Source organism: Ptychodera flava, chromosome 8, assembly GCF_041260155.1.
Source record: "Ptychodera flava strain L36383 chromosome 8, AS_Pfla_20210202, whole genome shotgun sequence".
In the NCBI taxonomy this organism is placed as follows: Eukaryota; Metazoa; Hemichordata; class Enteropneusta; family Ptychoderidae; genus Ptychodera; species Ptychodera flava.
The window spans coordinates 7,925,949-7,950,504 of NC_091935.1; the positions used below are offsets into that span (position 1 = coordinate 7,925,949).

The following is a 24,556-nucleotide window of genomic DNA, read 5'->3' on the forward strand; positions in this document are numbered from 1 at the left end:
GAAGTTAGAAAGCGGAGTACTCTTAGTTCCAGATACTTTCGACCTGGTTTTTGATCTTGAAGTAATGGGAGGTGGAACTACCCGTGTAGTACAAAATGTTGCAAAAAATTTGGTGGAGCGTATGAAACTCACATTTGAGGGTCAGACACTTTTCGATTTGAATAAATATAACCTTATTGAATGTTATCGCGATCTCTTCAAACATAAAAAGGAGAGAACTAACATGACACTGTATGGAATTCAGAACGAAAATCTAAGAAAATTAAGAAGCGGTTCGGCCGATGCAGATGCTGCCGTCGTGGGCGATAATTTACTTTTTGACACATATAAACAAAATATGCTATTCGTCTCACTCATCCCCTCGTGACAGGTCATGGAGTTGCATATCCAAAGCGTTAGGGAGTCATATTGAATGGGAAATTACGTTGGCACCCGCCCCCAATTAATTGTCAGTAATAAACTGATTACAACCAATTATAAATTAAAAAACATTCAAATGGAATACGAGACAATTTCTGACCTCAATCTCGCGAGGTCAACTGCTGGTTATTACAACGGTGGAAAAAGTTACCTTTACGAGCATATACATTATTTTAGAACAATCCCATTCAAAGAATCGGACACGGTTATCAATGAAATATAAATGTACCACGACGTAGCATTAGAGGTATCGCTATACTCTTCACTAAAAATCAGAATCAGTCAGAACTGAACAGTGAACTTTTCTTTAACCCATCCATTGAATCTGTGTCTGTAATGATTGAAGGCATTGCAAATAAAGTGTACGCTCAGAAGATGATACAAGACAATTTTGGCGAGAGGTACGACGACATTTTGCTGAAGATAAAGATTGGTGTGAAATTGATATAGATGAGGCCGATTATTTGAAGAATAAATTCTGTCTGTTTATCGATCTGCGTAGCTTTAAAGATATTGAGTTTCATGGAAATGGCTTAAAAGTAATTAACACAAAGGACGGAATTCAACTTGAGATCCTGAAGAAAGATACCGCGTGGGTTGGCGATGACGCTCACAATGATAATATATTTGCCCACATTTATGTTATCAGTGATGCCCAGGTCACTGTTGAAAATAGTAGATTAATGTCTTTACAATTTTAACCATGACCATGACCCGTCCGTCCTATCGGCCATGTTTCTGCCAGCCATTCGCCCGTGTCTGGATTATATAACTGCACACGTTTGATATCATTTGGCGCCATCATGATTTTACTACGCTTTTCACTACGGATTTCTCCAGCCTTTTTCCGTACAAACTGTACAAACTGTGCCGGCTCCGGCTTCTTCCCAGTTTCAAATAGATCTTTATAATCTTCAAAGTTCAAATGTTTTCTAACACAAACATCTTTCACCCCTTTATTTTTTTTCGTCTCCGAAGTTGGAGTTCGAAAAGCATACACTTTCGAGCGTATGCCGACAAAATCAAGAATAGGTTCACCATTCAACTCATCTTTAAATTTACCTATCACTTTTTTATTAATCTTCGGAAAGTTGGGGGCTATCGCACCACTCATCCCACTAGTATCATATATAGACTTCTCACCATTCTTTTCAACATCTTCTCGGACTATATCATTGAAAGTTACGTCCGGGGAGGGTATTGGTACACTGTAAACAAAACTGTCAGTATCCATGTAGGCTAATCGTATTCCAGGGAACTTGACCCGAAAGTAATTGTAATGCGTCTCATACATAAGCAGCTTAGAAAGTTCCAGTACTGCGGCGCCGATGAAAACTGGTTTTACATATCTATGCTCATCCGTTTTCAGTTCCAGTAGGGCACTGTCGCAGGAATCGCCATCCTCTTCGGAAGTTATGAAAGTTATATGTTTCATCTTTGGATTATACTTCTGAATCTTTTTACGTCCACTATCCGTGCCGTTCCAGTCCGAAACAAATTTAAAGTCTCTGTACTTTCGAACATCTTCTATTGTCTTACCGAACATTGCATTATTCATCAGCTTATAGAAATTCTTTTCGAAATCTGTCCTCCCCTTTGTCCTCATTTTAGTGTTAAAGTCATATATTTCGCGAGACATGGAGCTTCATCGAAAGCAAGCACCCGATAAATCTTTTTCAATCTCATTCCCATCCGAAGATAGAATTCCAGCAACTTGTAGTGTAAGACATAGGACTCTCTATCCATCACACTTGTAATCAGTCGACCGCCCTGCCTCGGAAATTCATAGTGATGCGGTGCTAATGGCAAATCGCTGTGTTCTTCATGTAATTCGGGGGGATATTCTAAGTCTACTTCTAGAAAACTTGGTGGAAAGGTGGAACCAGGTCCCCACGCTCCGGCTCCGCCCCCCGCTCCGCCCCCTTCTTCCCATTCATCCCACTCTTCCCTCGTCATCCAATGAAGTCCACCCGTAGGCATTGCCTGACTCATTGCCCAGCCGTAGAGATTATTAGCATCGAGATATTTTATTTCGGTCACTGGCTTCTCTGGATCGTAATTCCCGCCAGTGGCGCCGGCCGCAGGATGATTTGTCTGTAAATAATGAATATTACACTGGCTGATGCCGCCTCGAATTCCCCGTTGTACGAAAGTCATCTGCTCAGCATCTTGAATGAGCCCAAATTTATTACCCGTGTAAAGTAACATAGCATCCCATGTCAAGCCAGGCGCTGACATGTAGTGGGCCGGATCTAACTTATATGCTTCTAAACATGTGTCGCGAAAATTTTCGAATATATTTGCAAGAAGTAGAACGTCAGTCTCACAATAGAATTCCATATAATCACGAATCGTCTTACATCCAACTTCGTCCCATACTCTTAATGCATGTTCGTAATCAGACTCTGAAATCCCCTCTTCCGTCAATTCGCTATAAAATTCCCCCCTCTCCGGGAGCTCACCCTCTCCCAGTCTGTCAACCGAGTCTAAATATTCGTAGGGGAAGAAACCTTTCGCCCTTTGAATGTCCGGGTACGTAAGTGGTACTGCCGTCCATCCGTGGTCCGGCACAGTCGTTGCCAACTTCGCCAATGACCCCATCATCAGCTGAGCACTGTCCATAAACTTTATAGAAAAGAAACGTCTCTTTATCTCCCTCTTCCCTCCGGCAACAACAATTGAGGCGTGAAAAATAAATGTTTTCGAGAGACCCATAATTCCTCCATTGCTCGTCTTAGCTATGATTTTAGGCTCTGGTCCCCCTCCGGCGTCGATTTCATGTAATTCTTTCAAAATAAAAGAACCATCGTATCCCTTGAGGTTGTGAAAGTAGATAGGAATGGTTCTCGACGGCCGGCATCCTTCGCAATAGAAGGTCGCCTCCTCCTTCACTACTCGGTATCCTGCCGGCTCTCCACATGCAATACAGACTGGATCACATCCGTCGCGCCGGTAATTAGAAGGATCCCTCATCGGTATTATTTTCCAATAATACGATTTCGAATAATACTCGGCCCGTTCTTTCATATCCTTTAGAAAGTCTGTAACACAGGAGAGACCTGTGAATGTTCTTTTACCATAAACAGTGGTCGGCCCGGGCCTCGTTCCGAAGAGGAACTTCCCCACCCCGTTCCACCATAACATACGAAAGACAAATTGGAATGTGTCGGCCGGTCCCCTTCTCAATAATTGCCTCAGTATCTGCATAGACGACGTAGGGAGAAGGAACCTTCTTCCGATGTCCTTCAAATTGACACACTTCCTTAGGAAAATCTGGCTGGGCAGTGTCTGTTCCACAGTATACCTGATGTTTTTCTAATTCTTCTGTTGACTTAAAACCTCTTTTACAAACCGGGCAAATACACTTCCGTCTGCGCTCATTCTTTCGATTAGTACGAGAATTACGAAGGCGATTTTCCGCAGTAATTGGTACGAAGTGAGAACGGCCGCCGTCTTCGCCAACTATCAGTAAGATATTTGCTATTTGATTCCTATCACCTTCGGAACGGGCTTCCGTTCCGTCAGGGGCTCCGCCAGGGGCACTATATAACACAGTTATGTCAGACGGGGGAGCGGGATCATTTTCGTAGATCTGAAATACTTGAAGTTTGATGCCTGGATTTTGCTGCTCGAAGCGCCTGAATACAGTCAGATCGGCGGGCGTGGGCGTGGGAATACCTTCCCAACAGTAGTCAGCCATAAATGGGGCGTACGTATTCCATTTTCTCCTTACCTGACCACATTTCTTTTCACGAAACTCGGGGTCGGCCAACTTTAAACTTGCTACGATGGCGTATTGAAAACAGTTCTCGCTGCCCGAAGGTAGCACCAGATCGCTCACACAATGCTTATTTTTTAACCATCTGGGAAGTTGGACTGCGCCAGCCCCAGCCCCGAGTAAAACTTCTACTAGAATTACTTCAAAATTAAGTATCTCCTCGAGAACGAGACCAGAACCCTCAACATTTTCAATTGTATCAAGCATACGATCGTAGCGATCTATTAATTGTTGCCCCACATCCGATCCCGATCCTCTTACATCTTTTGTGTATGTATCTTTTAATTTAACAGGCAATGTACGATTTTGTGTATTACCAGTTTTCGGATCCGATAATTTGACTTCCATTTCGGTAAAAACAGAGTACATCTTTCGTTCCGAATGGACCATACCTTCAATATCCACCAGCTCCCCGATATCCTTGACTCGCTTGACTTCAGGAAATTTTTTTTGTAAAACTGCTCCCTTGAATGCTGTATGTAATCGACGGGCCATCTTTATGATATATACTATCCTAAAAAATTTTAAAATGAAAAAATAATTATTCTATGATAGGTCATCAAAATCCACTATAATATTTTTGTCAGCATTTATTTGTTTATATATCTCACCTAATCTTTCTAAGTCGACTAGTTCTTCCACATCTTGAATTTCTGGTTTATTAGGCGCAGCACAAATATTAATCTCTCAACAGTGAAAGAAAGGGCACGCTTACTTAAGCGCGGTTTAAATGCTAAGAATTCTATCTTACTACCTTTTCGGATATTACGAGGTACAATAGCAGGATTTTCTCGGACTGGTAGTAACGGACTCACTGTTTTAAAACCGCAGTCAATTTCTTGAACCATATCAATACATGTAGCGAAATCGTGATTTCCCCTCTCCCTCCTCCCTCTTTTAAACTGAAATTTAAAATACCTCATGCCGGCTGTGCCTCGCTCCCTCGCTTCTGATACACTTTAGATGGATTGTAAAATCCACAGGAATTATTCTTGGAGTGAGCGGCCAGGCTTAGAGCATAACTTTAGCAGTAGATGCATCGAAACTTTCACCTAGGGTACGGAATATTATTAAATCAGTAAACTTTTGAAGACTCAGTTGCCAACTGACACACACCCCATCACATGTAGCTGGATCTCCTCCCGAACCATATTTAGGTCCGATGTTGAAAACTACTTCTAGCTCACTGTCTACGTATATGAAAGGATCTACATATTCACCAAATACTAATTTGCCTCCATCATCAATTTTGATGTTTTCTCCGGTTTCAAGTATTTTTATTGCATCTGAAATAGAAAGGATTGTCATTGTCTTATCGTATATATCTTAATAAAAAAAATTTTTTCTATGATATAGTATCCTAAAATGTCATACATATTCATAAATGGACCAACTGGAAGTGGTAAGAGTTACGATGCAGTAAATTTGGATCCGTATCACGTACCAGAATTTGACACTAGTTTTTCCAGCAACATTGCCGACTTTTATAATGGGCGTGTCACCCACGTTTCGATTGCCGATTTTCAGAACCAGTTTATAGAACATACGCTTAGTTTACAATGTCAGGCTGGGAGGAGGAGGGAGGTTTCCTCCCTTCAGAACAATACATTATTTGTGACTCTTCCATAATTCAACATCTGACTTTTTCTCGAATCCGGGGCGTTTCCGTGGCAACGGAAGAAAAAAGATTGTTTCTAGAGCATTTGACCATTTACCCAGTTTCATTATCATATTCAAAGATATGCCTTGGGATTATTGCAGGCGGAATGTGTTGACTCAAGCCAGGTCGTACGAAATAGCCGCCTTAGAAGAACTAGAAGAGATTCACAATAAGTTCAAACAGACTTTCTTAGAAATTTGCCACGACTACAGACTTCCATGTTTGGTAATTCGGAACGCTCTTACCCCCCTCGTTCTCAAGAATATACTTAATCCAACAATTGATACCGAGACAGTCGGACCAGTAGAATATCCACGAGCTTTTGACTTTGGAATTGCATGGAGCGGCGGCAGCCAGGGATTTTAATAGACGGTTTCAAGGAGGAGGAACTTGAAAAAGCGTACTTCCCACCTGGTCAAGAACAACTAGAACAACCTCGAGTCTCACTAAAGAACCTACACAAACTTCTTAACGCTTGTGAATCTGTGTGTGCTTATAATGCTTCGTTTGACCTACGAGCACTTGACATTATGAAAAGGGGGGACTTTGAAGTTACTTGTCTATGGCTTATGTCAGTTGTGTACATTATACTTCAACCAGAACTTATCGATAAAGCTGAAAAAGGGGGACTCGAAAGAACGGACTTGGCAACATGAGAAGTCGTTTTGAAGATCTTGCAAACTTAATATGTTCAGGAACTGAGGGGGCCCCACCTCATCCACATACGGCCGAAAAAGATGCAGTAAGTGAACATTACTTACGACAGTACATGATAAATACTTGGCCAGGTGGGGGGTGGAAGTGGGGTGGTAAAACTGACACTTTCGGCTTTCAAGAAATTAAGACTTTTTCCATGGTACTTATTGAATAACTTTCGTAAATACTTACGTTAGTACTTACGTAGTACTTGACAAGTACCATGGACAGGAACTTACGAAGTTCTAATAACATTTTCCTCTGGCTCCCAACTATTGAAACTTTCTGGATAACCTTTCCATTTTATCAGATAATATTTCTTTCCTCTAATTTTTTTCGTCTTCAAAATTCGTTCTACTCTGTACAGCTCGTCGGCTCCCCGGGCGCTCTGAAGTTCATCGGAGTAGAAAGTGCCGAGTATTTCCTCTCCATTCAGATCTTTTATTTTGTAAACTGGTGGCGTTCCTAGTCCAGCTGCGTACACAACTTTTGAAACTACGAAAATCTCCTCTGTCCAATTGGTAAATATCCTTTCTTAAAAGTGGTCTTGTATTTGTAATTCGAACCCGTTCTCCCGGCTTGAATTCAGGGTTGGCTCCCCCGCTGCCAACTCAGGACCGAATAGTGTATAAAATGCCTGCCAATCGTTCTCCTCTGTTACGTCCCTGGGTTTCATTTTGATACTTCCGTGAACGGTGTTATTGTAATTCTCAAGAAGTTCTGGTAGAATAGAAAGCCATTCACGTGTCTGTTTATATGTGAAGTATTTCCACATCATCGTCTTAAGAGTCCGATTAAAACGTTCAACGACGCTAGCTTTTTTGTCACTGTAGGTGTGAAACCAGTGAATTCCCACCTCCTCCAACCACCCCTGCATTTTTCGATTAGTAAATTCCCGCCCCTCATCTGTCTGAAGTTTGTCGGGCCTTCTCCCGGATTTCTTAATCACGTCTTGTAGCGCCTGTAACGTATCATCAGCCGTTTTTGACTGTATCGGCCTGGCCCATGCGTATTTACTGAGCACATCGATTACTGTTAGCATGTATCGAATGTTACGGTTCTCTTTTGCGAACGGGGGAGGGAATTCCACGAGATCCGCTTGCCATTGAGAGTCTATCGATGTTACAAAAACGCGACGGCCGCCCGTAGCATGAGAACGAGGTACCGGTTATGTAGATTATAAGTTAGCTGAGTTTTTAACCACTCCTGCACCTCTTTCTTGGTCACTTCAGTCCGCTGGCCCGTGCTGCGTCATACAATTTTTGTACACCTCCAAAACCAGTTTTCGGGTTGTAATATAATTCTCTAAGAGTGGCTTCAGCTTCCATAATTGCTATATTATACGAAAAATTTTATGTCGTACGGATTCCGTAAACGAAATACTAGTTTACTGAATGGCCTACTTTTCAATTGCTTGATTAGGCCCACGGCTTCCCGTTCTGACACCTCCATTCCATATTCTTTTATAATAGTTTTGTTGTCTATCTTGTTCGGTGTGTAAAATAGTACTAACATCTGTATGTTTTCCCTAAATGGTTTACTAATACTAGTATATTGTTGAGTCAGAACCCAGACAGATAATCCGTCATGTCTTGCGCTGAAACCAAGTTGGACTAAAAACGTTACTGCGCTTCTTCATATCTTTGGACGAGGCGCAGTCATCGAGGATTATTAAAGTGTTCGTTCCAGCCCATTCTTTATGTACGTAGGTTAATGTATCATCCACTGCATCGAGTCCGACTGGAAATATAAACACATTATCATCGGTGAAAATGAATCTTCTATTATACGCTTTATTATTCATGAATGTTGGGCAAATGAATATCACATATTCGAATTTCCTTAAGTACGGACCGGTGAGGAGGTCCAACATAAATTCTGTTTTGCCAGAATATGTCGGTCCAGTTATAATCATGTTGAATGGTGGGGTTACGTATATTGACATTTCCTCTGGATCTATATACTGTAAATTAATGAATCTCTTCTAGTTCTTTTAAGTTACTGGTTCGAGTTAGATGAAACCCAGTCACATCGACAGCATCTGAATGAACTATATAGTTAGTGACTTTATTCCAGTACCTACAATAGTAATGAATATTGCTAAAGATAACAAACCAATTTTACCATATTCGTGAATAGGGTCTACGCTGGTCACGGTGCTGCCCGTTCCGGGGAGGGGAGGGGAGGGGACCGAATCCGAGTCGTGTCATTGTGAGGTGACTCTCCGGGCTCGTCCTGCCACTTCACAGGATCCCTCCCCTCCATCTCGTGTACAGCACTTTCTCGAACTTCCGTGTTTATATCACCGTTCACCCCGAAGGACATAGATTCTGTTGCGTATTGCAATTCATTATTATAACCCGAGATCGCCGGGCCCGAAAGAATGACCATCTCAGACGGTAAGAGAAGTAAATTTGGTGAGACTGCCATATCAAGTTTGACACCAGTATTCATTATTGTGTCTTGATATCGCCTATAACTAATTACTTTGTCGGTATTGCGAATTTCATCTTCGAGGAGAACGCCGAATTCTTTTCGGACTTGCTCTGCACTGCCAGTATCGCCCACAATGGTACTGCGAATATTCGCTTGTGCGCCGAGTATGCAATATACGTAGGCTTCAAGGCTTTCATTGAGGCGAGCGAGACCGGCCTTTGTTAGTCCCGAGTCTCCTGTCAGAGGAATGAAACTATTGTATTGTCCCTCCGATCCATCATTTCGGAAGAAATAATAGTGTGGTCTGTCTTTGTCGGACAGTACATGTTTTTTCTTTCCAAAAATTGTATGTGTATAGAAAACGCCTCCGTCGGCGGAGAGGAAAAAGTCATGACCGTTGTATATCGCTTTTGGCTGTCGAACGGGACCACGATTAGTGTAATATTCATAACCATAACCAAGACCTTTATTTTGACCTTTTCGATAACGAAAGTCGGACTTCGTTGGACTTATATTTCCAAATTCAGTACATAGAAGTTCATATTGGACGAGATTGTACGATTGTCGCCCGCTTTGAAGGTGGGGGTATCGTCTGGAAGTGCAACGCCCATTTCGTGAAGGATCCGACGTATTGTAAAGTATACATGAAAACGGCAGAATGATCGTATTGCGGAGGAAATTTCTTATCGAAGAGATGGGCGAATGATATACCACAACCAGTAGTGCTGCACCATACAGCGAAATTCAGTTGCTGGTCCCAATATTTCATGTTTGGACCGCTCAGCCATATATTACTTTCTTTCGCTGATCGATGAGTGATTACGTTATCTTTAAATATATCCCGTGGATGAAAAGTAATTTATCTGTCGGCGTTACATATATTTCTAAGTCCATGAGAATAGGTTTTATTCCCCCGTTCGGTTTGGGAGGGGGGGTATCAGCATGCTGTACTGTCGGTACGCTCGTCTTATTCAATTGAAAAGCAACTGGGAATGCGTCTGTACTCATTATTCGTGTTTCTATATACAGATAGATTTAAATGGAGGAGAATTTTCTCGGAATCCCTGTTGGAATCCCTATCGGTACGGTTCTGTTAGGGGTACTAACATTCCAGACTATGTTAATACTTTATTTCGGATTCAGGTTTAAACGAATTTTTTATTTTTTACTAAGAATAGATAACATACTGCAAACAATGGAGAATTTAATAAAGTCATCGGCAGCGGCAAATATGGCAGCGCCCTACCGGAACGGTTCCCCTATCGGAACGGAAGGGCTTCGGCGCCTTCGGACAATAATCAATCCATAATAGAGACAAAACGTGAAAAAATACTCTGTGTCATCGCAAGTGGTCAAAGTAAGTTATTTTTGGTAAGGAGATTACAGTTGCTGACGTAGAAAAATGGAAAGATGAAACGGTGGTTAAGCCTTCAAAATGTACGAAGCGAAATACAGTTCTCTTATAAGTGATACCATCACTCAAAGTTTCATAGATCTAGGAGCCCGTGCAATAAGTCAGGTAGTTCCAATCGATGATCGAGATAACTATGCCACTGATCTTAAAAAGGATTTTATTCTAAACAGTGAAATAAAACGATTATCAGGACGGATAGCGTACACGTGGGGGCCCCTGATTGCTCTAATTTCCACCGGTTTAATTACGGGTAAACATTTAAATTTTAAAAAAATCGGGTTTAATATAGTACCTGAAATAAATGGATTCAACTTCGCCGACTCAGCAAACGGCTCCGCCAGGGACTCCGTCAGAATCCCCGCCGACGGAGCCCACACCGCAAACGGAAACAACGACTCTACCACCGACACAGCGCAACATAGAGAAAGTGACGTTACCGCCGAAGCATCCAGGGAGAGTTGCTGCGGGCAAGAAATTAGCGGAATGGAACAGGAAAAACAAGGAGAAGAAACTAAAAGCAATGGAGGGGAGTGATGCGGTAGCGACAAACTGTATAAGCCTACCGCCTACAATGAAAGAACAGTGTGATAATAATTCACGCTGGTATAATAAATGTTATCTTGTTTTAGGAATTGTGGGAGTTTCATTGACTGCATTAGGACTATATTGGGGGCGTGCTCGACATATTTGTCCCATTCGAAAAGATCCTCCCCAGAAAGCGAAAAAAACAGAGCACGTAGCAGCTCCCTCCGGAACAGTTCCGACAGGGGAGGGGGAGGGGGAGGGGGAGGGGGGGGAGGGGGTGTTCCCAGCTCCTCTACATTGTATGAGATGGATTAACTCCCCATATTTTTATTTTTATTTTTTATTTTATATACTAGTCAGCAATCATGGATATTAAAACAGTTGTAAACACAATGTACGATGGTATTGTAATCGCAGGACTTGCGATGGGATATCTTATGATCTCCAGCAAATTTCTGAAAATAGAGGTTGGCGATCCAAGTCGTCCAAATTTGACTCGATTGCAAAATTAGGCGGTGCGACTGCTGCCGCGGTGGCAACCAAAGATCTCCTTGAACAGAAAAATATTATTCCTGCGAACCTTATACTTCGTAATGGGCACCTTCGGAATAATATATATTCATCGAACATTTATACTTATAATTATAATATATACAACGTACAACGATGATCATTTGGATTGAAAGCAAACAGGTGAACCTGTTACTGTTAATTTTTACCCTTGTATTGACACGACACAGTTTACGAAGATAAGACTGCTAGAGTGCGGACTATATAATTCATGGCATAACATAACATCGACGAATAATGTAATAAAATATCAAGAAGGTGACCAACCGAAGAAGACTAAATCAATACGTCCAGGTAACTACAATATCGATACGTTAAACAAAGCAATCGGGTTGAAGCAAAAAATTAATTTTGAAAAACATCTGCCGACAACCATGTTTATCTAACTTTGGCTAAAGATATTAAAGTCTATTTCAATGCCACAGGTAGCTTCGCCAACGTCGTTGGTTTTTCAGATAAACCTGAGGACAACCCAGTTATAAAAAGTACTATTAGTCCGAAGAAAGTGGATTTCTTAACAGTCACTAAATATATAGTTCATTCAGATGTAGTCGATGTTACTGGAAATTATGTTTCATTTGGTTCGGGTGCCTCCGGAGGATACATACAGGGGAAAGTATCGAACTGTTTACAAATACTTCCCATCCGGGATACGAGAGAAATAAGTGAAAAGGTTACTTACGATTTTAAAAACGGAGCAATTTCTATGCCATTGAGAAAAGGGGGAGATTACATGAATTCAATTCGTATCTGGATAACAGATCAGGATGGGAAACATGATCGATTTCAATAACTGGCCAATTAGCTTTTGTATTGAATTATTGTAGTCCCGAAGCGGGGCCGGTGTAACCCTATCGGAAGATAAACCATCCCACGACCAATCCTCCAGCAATATAGATCATTTCATATTTCTTTTGCTCAGGACTGGGTTGATAATAATCTGAGAATTGAACTGCTCGCCTCGGAACGGCTTTGCACCGCTTCTGCTTCTTCAGGATTTCTGCATCTGTATCTCTTAATTCTGCCGCAGCATGTGCGTCCTTTGCCTGATTTTCCTTTCCCAGTCAGCCTGTAGTAATCTTTTTTCTGACCAGACGTTGCGATCATGTTCAAATTTTTCTAATGCTTTATCATGTCGGACTTTTCTTCAATAAGAGCGTCACCATTACCAGAAAGCTTTTGTCCGATAATATTTCCTCCTGTGAATGCCGTTGCATTTAATACAGCACCGAGAACTGTCATTCCTATAGCTGAAGCCATGGTTGTGTATATTACAAGGTATTATTTTAATTTTCACTGTATATAGGTCCCTACGGAGTATGTCTGATCCAAGTGGCTTCGGTCTAGGTACAATTCGTATGCAAAATCTTGAGCTTGAAGATCTGAGTGATGTTAAAGTTAACAATAATACTAAGATGGCTGCTAATCATAATAAGGATTACGTCCTTCGTTATAAAGACCGCGAAAAATATTTCGTTTTAGCCAATGCCGCGGTGCAATCCCACGAGCATGCTGTAGAATTTTCCGAACTTAAAGACATTGATGAAACTGTAATTGACGCCACAAAGGCTTCGAATGATTCTACTCCTTTTGCTCTGACATGGGATTCGGCTAGTCAGAAATTCATGCCTTATAATGTGCCGCGTAACATCTTAGATATATTGGATAGTGAAATTGCAGGGAGGTGTTGCTGAACCACCAGGAACTCCGAATGTGATTTATTTTGATAGCAATGTAAACAAATATAAATTGTTAGATTTTCGTAGTTGGCTTACTCCTACGAATCCATACATTGCACTTCTTGGTATACCGATTCATCTTAAAATTAGTCCTCTTAATACAATAATGAAGGCAGATAATACACTAAGAAGGTGGATAAACGAGGGGGAGAATTATTGCTCGTATACAGCTAGCGGAGTTCCAGTTAGATTATTTTGGGACACAACTTTAAAGAAACTGGGTCTTAAAAGTGTCGGTGATGAGGCAGCTGAATTAACTTTACAGACTGTAAATCAACAGATGACTGATAATATGAAAATACTTCAACATGGTACAGTTCTCATTAGATGTGTAAAGTTAGCTACTGGAGATGAATTTGACGATTTGGTTGGATATTATGCTATGAAAACAGATAACAGAACAACTTGTGATATTATCATAAGTATTGATAAAGATCGGGGAGGGGAAATGAGTATTGAATGTTTTGTTGGTGGGAATAGAATAGAGAACGACTTAGGAACTACATTTGTACGTAGAGATAAAAGAGTGAACACTTTAGATATCAGTACCATTCATCTGAAACGTCTCATATTATTTGAAGTAATGGTCTTCCGTCACATTTTAAGTTCAGAGGAAATTACTAAAATTTTATCTATCAGGTGAACAAGTTAACTAGAGTCGTTCAGAAAATGTTTCTGAAAACTGTAGAATGACAGACATTTAACATGACATCACAAGTTGCTAAGCAACTGAAGTCCGGTATTGCGAAAGCGGTATTGCGAAATTCCCTGCTGGAAAGTTCCTGCTGCGTCCTGATAGGGGTATTGCGCAACATCCCTATGGTTCCGGTAGGGGAAAATCTCGTTCCGACGACTCCAACATAGTGAAAATGGACCAGCCAGCAGATAAAATTCACATCCAGAAACGAGACCCGCAGCTCCGATACGGGTCTTTGTAAGAGCTCCGGTACGGCTCAGTCAGAATCTATCTAACAAATGAGAGAGAGAATAGAATGTCGTTCTGTTTTGCTCAGTGGGGGTGAGTCATAGCTACTGTATTGCGCAAGTTCCATTTGGAATGTGAATGACTCAGCAGGGAATTTCCCCGCTTAGTTCAGGACAATGCACTGCTGCGTGAGTTCGTATATAGGTCAGGGTTATACTTTAGTTACATGGATGGTTAATTTTTCCTTCGCTTCATGTAGATAAATGAATAAAATGGGGTGTAAAATTCTTACTTCATCCCAGTTGTCCACGTTTACTTTACTACTCATATGGTCAAAAATATTAGTCAAGTAGTCGCAAACTTCTAAAATCTAAAAATTGTGTGGCTTTCAAAACACCAGAATGTGTGAATAATGATGATTTCCTAATGTCAATATTTAATGTATCACGTGAAAAATTAATTATCACTATTATTTCAACTGACCGCCTCTTTTGAGATCTCCATTTCCCATCTACTAAATTACAAATGTGATAAAATAATAATCTTTTCGCTATTATTTGCCATTTTCAATCATTGCTCGGGTTCGATTCTTGAAAGGTGTTGTACTTTAATTTTGTCATTCATCTAGATAATGAACAATGTTTGTGTACTGTTCTTTTACGTTTGGGAGGAAGCAATGCAAGGATACTCATTTTGAAACATTCTTTACTTTATCAGTCTCATGATAGATAAATGATAATGTAAATCTTTATGAGCAAATAATAATTGGGAAGTTTGGAAATCTGTCCGACTTCCTCATTCACTGCTGTTTTGGATATGTATTTTCACATATGAAGGGGTGTAAGATGATGTTCGTTGTTCGTCATAATTTCTAGTGCAAACCCAACATGATGACAACTGCCAATCTATGCTGGATGTAAAAAAACTAACATCACATTGGCAGGTATTTGTAGTAGAGGCTTGTCAGGTTGACAGACCCTAATAAAGGTGTTAACAGGTGTGAAATATTTGCATAATAACATACTGTCGATAATTCACTCCAAGATTGTTTATTAGGCCAGACAAAATCTACACGCAATGCATGCTTGACTTGACTTTTGATCTGCTGAGATTGTTTATTAGGCCAGACAAAATCTACACGCAATGCATGCTTGACTTGACTTTTGATCTGCTGGATAACATACTGAATATCTACAATTGTAGCTATGTAAGAGTCCAAAGTTCATTCGTTCATTTATTCATCTACGAATGTACTATAATTGCTTACTACACCTTATAAATCAAGATATCACCATATTGAAAACACCATATTCTCGTTGAACTATAACAAACAATATGTATGAGAAAGTTATAGGCTCAAAGAGCTCAAACTATATAGAAAGACTATGAATTAAATCTCATAACTACGACAATCAAGGCTTATAGTTACGAGAAGCAAAGACTCCTAATTACGAGAATCAAAAACTCGTAATTACTAGAATTAAAATCTCGTAATTACGAGATTTTAATTTTTTTCTTACAAAAATGGCACGAATACGCTTCCTTACATACGAAGGTGGAGTAACTAGAGACATGCTGCTGTGAAAAGTTGAACATCCGTCATTACTGTTTATAGCACAGACAAATAGAGGATAGACTAGCAACATGCATTGTTCAAGGTGTTAAGCGGTAACGTAAGCCCTCCATGTTTGCCCCGCTTCAGGAAGCTCTCAACTCTCTTTTCCGAGGAGTGCCGACCATGCATGCTTCGGTAGACTCCGGATTTTCGCCAGTTTTTAAGCAAAAGTATGCTCGGCAAAGTTGTGATGTTATCGTCGTGTGGTGCTGAGCGAAATTGACGTGCTGGCAAAAACGGGAAAGTTTTGAGCTTCGGGGAGTGAGTTTTACCATTTTTAAAATTCCTCTCACCTTTTTATGAATAAATAGTGAGTGTGTTTGAACCAAATTTGAAAGTCTTTTATCGATGCTGTTTAGTTTTGCTCAATGGTCAGTCATATCGTCTTTTACAAGTTCGTCATGGAAGGACGTGTTTATGAAACTGCTGGCGTGTTATATTTTGATAGGCGTGAGGCGGTGTTTCTGCCCTGATAGCTCACAAAGTAAGTATGGTTGCTACGCGACTGGCAGCACGATGCCATCTCGTCGTTCTTTTCGCATAATCTCCTTCAATTATCAACCACGAACAAAGTCTCCAAACAATCCAATACCTGTACACTCATTTCAATTTGAACAGCCCATAGTCTACCGAGCGGACTATGAAACAAGAGTCATGCAGGGTCGCTAGTCTTGCCTGTATTTGTCTGTGTCTATCGCGTCGTGTAAGACATACATATATTGAAATGTAGAGGATGTGTTACACCGGCGAATCGCCCAAAACCTAACTGCATATGGACGCAAGTACGGATTAAGAGTTAATCAATCAGTGTTTACCGATCAAAAACGTGAGATTTCGATGATGTTAGCCTTGTTCTGAATAGATGCAACGCTGTTCAAAAGGCCTGTACACAGTCCCTCCACACACTAGTTGGGAAACATCTATTGTTTTAACCTGCGAAGTACCGGATTAGGAATTGTATGCATAATATGGTTTGGCATCCGTATTTCACACCCATTTTCGTCGCATTTTTCTTTCGAACATTTGTTATCAAGAACCACTGATATTTACTCTAATATGTAAAGCCTGTGTCAACCATTTCTAAGAATGAACAATCCATTAGGTTTTGGACAGATCTATTATTTGGTTTTGTTGTTTTGATTTTCGCAAAACAAAATGGCGGTAACGGTAGCCCGCCTGTGTGATCCGAGTCTAAGTTGTGCCTGATAATAAACTTTTACGGTAGTTATTACATAAAATGTGGTGTTTATTTGGTGTTGGGGATTGTATTCAAGTCGAAATGAAGCCCTACAATTACAAACACAGACATCTTGTCAAACAATAAGGCGTATCGTAACAATAGGAACAAAAGTCACACGCTCACCATACTTACTCCATCCATACGGTAACTCAAAGCCATTGTATTCCGTTGGTCAAGTTGACCTGATATGTGAAAGACAGAACAAATACGAGACATTAACTTTCCAAGTACTTCCAACCGCTCTAATGGGGAACAAACCTGCCCTCCTCTTAGGGCATGACTGTGAAAGGCTAGGACTCATCAAGATACATGCTGATGAAGTATTTTATCTCTTCAAAGAACTATGCAATGTTAAAGAGAGTGATCCAAGTGATTTACCAGGTTACAGGTATACAGAGTCAGCCCTTGATTCACCAGCTACTTGCAACCATGTTGCAGCTGCACACAACAATAAGTCCAGTAAGTGCAAACCTAATCCACCGCGTCATGTCAGATCAAAATACCAGCTGGCAGACACCTTCCTCCACCAGGCCAACTCTGCAAAGAAGACATCATCAGGGAGTATGCGGAAAACTTGGAAGGCAAAGGTGAACTAGGCCCTCCAGTACAAAGTAAGATAGATCATTTATCCTACATTAAGTACCTATACAGAGTACCGGTAGCGAAACGTGGAAAAGAAAAAGTCACACAAGACAAATATGTAGAAGAGGGCATACTGATGAAGGTAGATGAACCCATCCCCATGGTGCTCTAAGGTGCTGATACGTGAAACGCCAAGGAAATTCAGAGAGTGTATAGACCCAAGTCAAACTGTTAACAAGTCTATTCTGAGACCAATATACCAAATGCCAACCTTAAATGAGCAACTACACAAATTGTGTAATGCGAAGTGTTTTTCACTCATGGACGTACGTAAAGGTTTCCAAAGAACCATCCATGATGACAACAATGCACACATCATACGGACGGTACAGATGGCTTTGCTTGTCATTTGGCATCACAAATGCACCAGAGGAATTCCAAATGAGACTAATGGCAGCAACTGGGGGTCTCGATTGGATTCTATCAATAGCTGATGATCTCCTTGTTTTTGGAGAAGGAAATACATATGAAGAGGCTGAACGTGACCATGACCGTCGATTTGTTGCCTTAATGGAGCGATCTGCTCAAAAGAACATCAAATACCAACCAAGCAAACTTCAATTCAAACTTAAGAAAATTAAGTTTGTGGGCAACATCAAAAAGCAGACTCTGACAAAGTTGCTGCGATGACGGGCATGCCCAGGCCAAGAAACGAATTAGGTTTGCTGTGATTTATTGGAATGGTGAATTACTTATCTTACGTGAAAATCTGAGAGCCACAATCAACAATCAGACCTCTCACTATGCTGACCCAGAATGGGGTACCCTTCAGTTGGTCATAAGCTCAAGAATCATCATTTCAGAAAGCAAAACAGCTGATTACCACTGCCCCTGTACTACAGTACTACGACTTACGCAAGCCGGTGATACTACAGGTACATGCCATTGATGAAGGCATGGGCGGAGCCATACTTGAGTCAAATAACGAAGGACAATTGCAGTCAGTGGCATTTACCTCATGCAGCATGAGCCGGCCCGACAAAACAGCACTACTCGCAGGCTGAAAAGAATGCCTCGCAATCTGTAACACATTCGAGAAATTTGATCAGTGGTTGTTGGCAAGACAAACATAGAGGTACACACAGACCACCAACAATTGGAAACAATCATGAAGAAAGCACTCAACAAAGCACCAGCCAGATTGCAGAGAATATTAATGAGATTGCAACGTTACAGGTTCAATGTCGCCGACAGGAGAGGCACATCACTTCACCTAGCTGATACACTTTCCCGTGCAGCACTTCCTACACCAGTTCAATGTAAAGTTACTGGGTTTGAGGTATTCAGGGCAGAACTGGAACAAGACTTCTACAAACCCAACACAAGATTCCTGGAAGATACTGAGAAGCGCCTCTAGGAAGAGACAGTAAAAGATCCATATCTCTTCAAGCTCCGTACAGTCATAACATCTGGTTGGCCAAACCAGAAAGAATCATTGCCTGACAATTTACGGCCCCTATTGGACTACAGGGATGAGCTGACTAGTCAAAATGGATTAGTTTACAAGGGAAACTTGGTAGTGATTCCCCAATCCATGTACTCAGAAGTGCCACACTAAATCCATGAAAATCACTTCGGGGCCGAATCAAACAATCGCATGGCCAGAAAAGTTTTGTTTTGGCCAGGCATGAGGAAATCGATTCAGAATATGTGTGATACATGCATCATATGTATACAGTATGGGAAAACAGCCCCTTAGGAGCCGATGAAATTGCTACTAATACCGACTCTGCCCTGGCAGCTGATAAGTAAAGATTTGTTCTTCTTTGAAGGGAAGTCATACCTAGTTACAGTATGCCACTACTCAGACTGGATTGAAGTTGATGAGCTCGACAACACATCATCTTCAAAAATAGTAAACAAGACCAAAGCCCATTTTACAAGGAAGGGAGTTCTCAGGATAGTCACACAGACAATGGGCCACAATTTATAAGCAAAAAATATGCAGAGTCATCCAAAGGGGAATGGCAGAGCAGAAGCTGCCGTCGCCGTCTCGAAGTCAATACTGAAGAAATCCGCCGATTTCCCTAGTGCACTACTCAATTACAGAAACACGACCTCTCCCTCCCAAAGGTCACTCATATTCACCTGCTCAGTGAATGATGTCCAGACGGACACACACCCTACTTGCCACGTCAGAGCAATTACTCCAACGACAAGTAATAGATGAAGAAAAAGTATCTCAAGAAATAAGGAACAAGAGATTATTAAGCAAAGAGCAGTATGATAGATCTGCAGGACCTGAAGTACAAACCGATCAATGTGGGAAACTATGTTTATGTAAACCCCTCCCCCCGGCCACACTTGAGAGGTAAACCATGGACATATGGTTAGGTCATCAACTATGATGAGTTAAGGTCGTACACAGTTAAAATACCCTAGGGTCTAGTAAGACGGAATGGAGTGGAGATCAAGCCAGCGGCACCCCGTCTCCTAATCTTTTAAAACTACAGAAGCCCATGCCACTATCACCAATACCTAACACTTCTGTGAACGTGGCCAGAGCAATTAACTCAGGTGACAGTGCAAAGCAAATTCGGGCATAACAACTCCCAACAACCTGCACAACTGAGATAGACATCAGTGATAATGCTGACGCATCACCCCTGACAGGGCAGCAAACCACCATTCCGCGGCGATGATGGCAACTAAGCAGATGATCTTTCCGACCAGTCAACAAAGTCATCGGATTCAAGGGCAAAGTATGAGAACCAGAACAAGGGTCCCCCACCTGCCATCAGAATATAAAGTCTATATCATGTAAACATGTACCAGCTATGCAGGATATCCACAAAAGGGCAGGATAATCCCTGGAAACCCGCAGTGAAGTCTTGGTAGTCCACCCAAGCTTCACATAGACTACCTGTTGTTAAATTTGTTGGTCTTATTACTAATAAACAAATAAATAAATAAATAAATAAATAATTCAAAAGGGGGACATAAGATGAAGATAAGCAAACACTGGAACGCGTCAAAATTATTGTTTTGATGGCAATCAGTCAAAGTAACCCTTGTATTCGATGTTATTGTCGGTGTTATGGTTAGTTGAAAACACATTTTCTTTTGGTTGAAGGAGAGGAGATGTTGGAGGTCTAGCGCCCTTTATCGAACTTATTGAACACTTGTTTACTTCCGGGGGGAGTGGCCTAAAATTTGAAAACTGCAAAGGGGGGGTCATGTATTTTTCAAACAGCTCAGAGGAGGGGATCACTTAATTTTCATAAATATCCACCCCGTCAAAAAGCACTTTCAGTATTCAGAAATATTCTGGGAGATAATGATGATTCGCTGCATGGTTTCATTCTCTGAAGTCATTTAACTGTAAATCTGAACAAAAGTATAATCATCTGCCATACGAACATCTTAACTTGGCAACTCTGAGGCTTGTCTTATTGTAAATCTAGCTCACTGAGGGCAATGAACAATTCCTATTGCTTACATATTATAGATAGAGCAAGTTTTGTCATGGAAATCATTTTAACAGTTACCTGTAGACTAATAGTACCATAAAAAGTGAAATTATACTTTAAGGTGAAAACAAAGCTCGCAAATGGGGAGTTAGATAAGATTGAATAATAGCAATGACCAATGAGCGTAAATCTATGTCCACCGATCACACTGTCCTACCCGAAACTTTGGATTAAAGGTCGTTACCGTTGACCCTACGCTTCGCGATCACTTGTAAAGCTGCACGAAACGGGAACTCTCCAAAAGTACATGTATTCACTTTTGCAGAAGCAGTTCAGGAAGTCTGACAATCGTTACGCATATTAATCACGGGTCATATTTCTTTATGCGCCGATCGACCTACCTACGAGTTAAGGGAGACTTTTGAATAGCAAAACTGCCGTAAGGGAGCGTTCACTTGTTCGGAAGTGGGCCGGCAAAATCCCTGGGGGGTCACCTTAAATTTTAAAACTGCAAAGGGAGGATCATGTATTATTCAAACAGCACAGAGGGGGTCACGTGATTTTTATAGTATCCATCTCGTTAAAAAGCAGTTTCAGTGTTCAAAAATATTCTGGGAGATAAAAATGATTCGCTACATGATTTCATTCTCTCAAGTCATTTACCCGTGAATCTGACAAAAGTTTGATTTTCTGTCACATGAATATCTTGCCTTGGCAACTATATACAGGCTTGTCTTCTTGTAAATCGAGCTCACTGAGGGTAATGAACAATGCCTGTTACTTACATATTCGGAGATATAGCAAATTTCGTCAGGGGAAATATTTAATAGTTTACCTGTAAAGAAGTGGAAAAATACTTTTAGGAGAAATATCAATATGATAATTGTTGTCCACATAAGAAGTTTCGAACACCCTATTTGAATGATCAAACACTTATAAAACACAGATTTCGTGAGTTTTAGTTTTCTCATAGACTCCAATGTATAGTGAATCAATATTATCGATGGCATTCCAAAATCAAAATTCTTTACACATATGCACATGTACCCATCCTTTTTTAATAAAATACAAATATGTCAATTATCCAACGTCTATATATGCAAAATTATGGCAAGTTTTATATTGGAAAAAAATATTCACAGTTTTGTTATAGACTCTCATGTATAGTGGATCAACATTTACGGGGAAATCAAAAAAAAAAATTTGTACACATACCCTGCCTGCCCCTTCAAGCAAAGTACATTTACATGAATTATTAAACATATTATTTAAATGTTCAGATATAGCTTGTTTTTCATGTGAAAAAATATTAATAAGTTTGCCCAAAACACTCCCATGTATAATGATTAGATATTTTAGGACGAAGCACTGTATCGGCTACATTTTGCCTTCTAATAGTTGCGCAAAAATGGTTACCCTCCCCAAAAGGCATGCATGATATTTCATGACTCTTCAAAATACTTGCGTAAACAAATTGCGCCCCTCCTATAATTTCTGTCCAATCCCTTTGAGAGGGATTTCAAAATTATAGCAAATCAGAAGGGGGTTTGAACGCATTATGAGTTTGCTAAGGGGTATTTGAAAAAATCTGAGAACTTTTCTTGGATTCTACCCCCGCGTGTGTGTGAATGCAGCTTTACTCAAGCAATATGGGGGCGGGGTCATGAATTTTTTGTCATCTCCAAAGGGGCCATCATTTTTTCCGAGGGTAGGGGGTTAACTTTTTCTGACTGATGCACAGGAACAATTTGGCTGCCCACCCCGGCCATAATAACTGAATGGTCCCTAAGTTTGTCTCCGTGTTTATCTCCAACTACAGACGAATAGCTGCCTGCTTTGAGACCTCTATATTTTAACAACAAGCACTTGGCCACACACAGAGTTTAAAAGCTGAATATCTGCGATACACAGTACAATTTTCGCCGTTTCAACCCCATAGAAAATTATCAAATGTTTCGATTTCACAGAAATAAAGTGGCGTTTATTTCCCCCTGGGTTTCAAATTGACGCTACACAAGTTCTGGACTGGAAATGAATTGCAATATTTTTACTTCCTGTACTTGGGGCCCGTGTGAACGCCTTAAGCAGAGCTTCGTGTTGCCAGCTGGATTGTAGAATCTTGCAGTGCACTACACTGCATAGAGTGGAATTACACAAGATAGTCTGGGACTAGTCCGTTTGATGACTTACTTATTACGAGTGTCTCAGTTATCGTGTGATTCATTCAAATGCATAATGAAAGTCTACTCCACGATATACATGTCTGAAAGTGGTGTGAAATATTGAAAGAAACCCCTTGAGCTAGCGATCACTCAGTCATCACTCAGTTCTTCTCCTTTTACGTAAGGCCACTTAAAAATTTCTTTGATTGCCGTCCTTGGGTTTTTGAAAAACCTACCAGCCAGCCAGGGAAAAAAACAAACACGGACAAAAAACACAAGTGCATTAACATAAGCTCAATTTCAATTTTGTTTTTTTAAATGATATTTTTATTTGTAACAGTGTTAACATTGTGTTTGTTTCCTTAATTTTCTCTGAAAGCCTATCAACAGGCGGACAGCAAACAAATAATTTTATTTAAAGCGCCCAATATCACAGAATAATGATCTCTGATACCATTCTCATAATCTTTTCTTAAAAACTAGTTATTATATCTTTTTCATCCTTTGTCTTCTAAACCGTCATTGGGCCTATACTTTTACGGGAAACCAGCCTTTTAAGGAAAAAACTTGCTTTTCAGTATGTACTATACTCCAGCCTCTTTATTGTCACGCGGGGTTATCAATAGCCAATGATATGGGCTTGTGTAATCATTGTTCATTACGATGGGAGGTTCTACGCTCGATCTAGTAAAATATTGCAATGCCAAAGCATCTAGCTCCCTTGTAGAGACAGGGTACGATAGACTTGCTTCAAGTCTGTGATTTGTAAATGTTTTAGCAGATTTGTGTATGTTTAAACGAGTGAGTGGGGTGAACGTGATGAGTGAGGTGAACGCTATACGGGGGAGTTTCTCCCGGAATTGAATCCGGCAGAAACTGACTCACCACTGCGCAGACTCAGTTACCGCGTTCAATCGCTAGGAAAACCTGGCCTGGGCTGCCAAATTCCGAATAGGTCCGTATGAAATAGGAGAGACACAAGAGAGACTATTATAAGTGATTTTTTAAAATTAACCGACTTGAACCAAGTCTAAGAATACGCTTGCTATTCCATAATGGAAATATATTGTACAATATGTTCATGCAAACTTGATGGTTATTTGAGAGATTTACAATAAGCACTGAACATTTCTGATTGTTCATGTTCCAATACTTCTGTCGACCGATAATAGAAACAAAGTCAAAGACACGTTGCATTTTATTCTACTTTCACAACTCATGTTGAAGTTTAATATCTGTTATAATAATCGTTAGATGTCGATCACCAAACGACACAGTGTGAACTTCTTACTTCTTAAATAATACTAGGCCTTCATTTAACATC

At 40.6% G+C, this 24,556-nt stretch overlaps 1 protein-coding gene across 1 annotated transcript in view; it reads right to left on the reverse strand.

Annotated features, from left to right (window-relative positions):
* The window catches only part of LOC139138368 (uncharacterized), a 51,109-nt gene that overhangs the window by 25,931 nt on the left and 622 nt on the right, over positions 1-24,556 (reverse strand). The gene's annotated exons all lie outside the window — the stretch shown is intronic.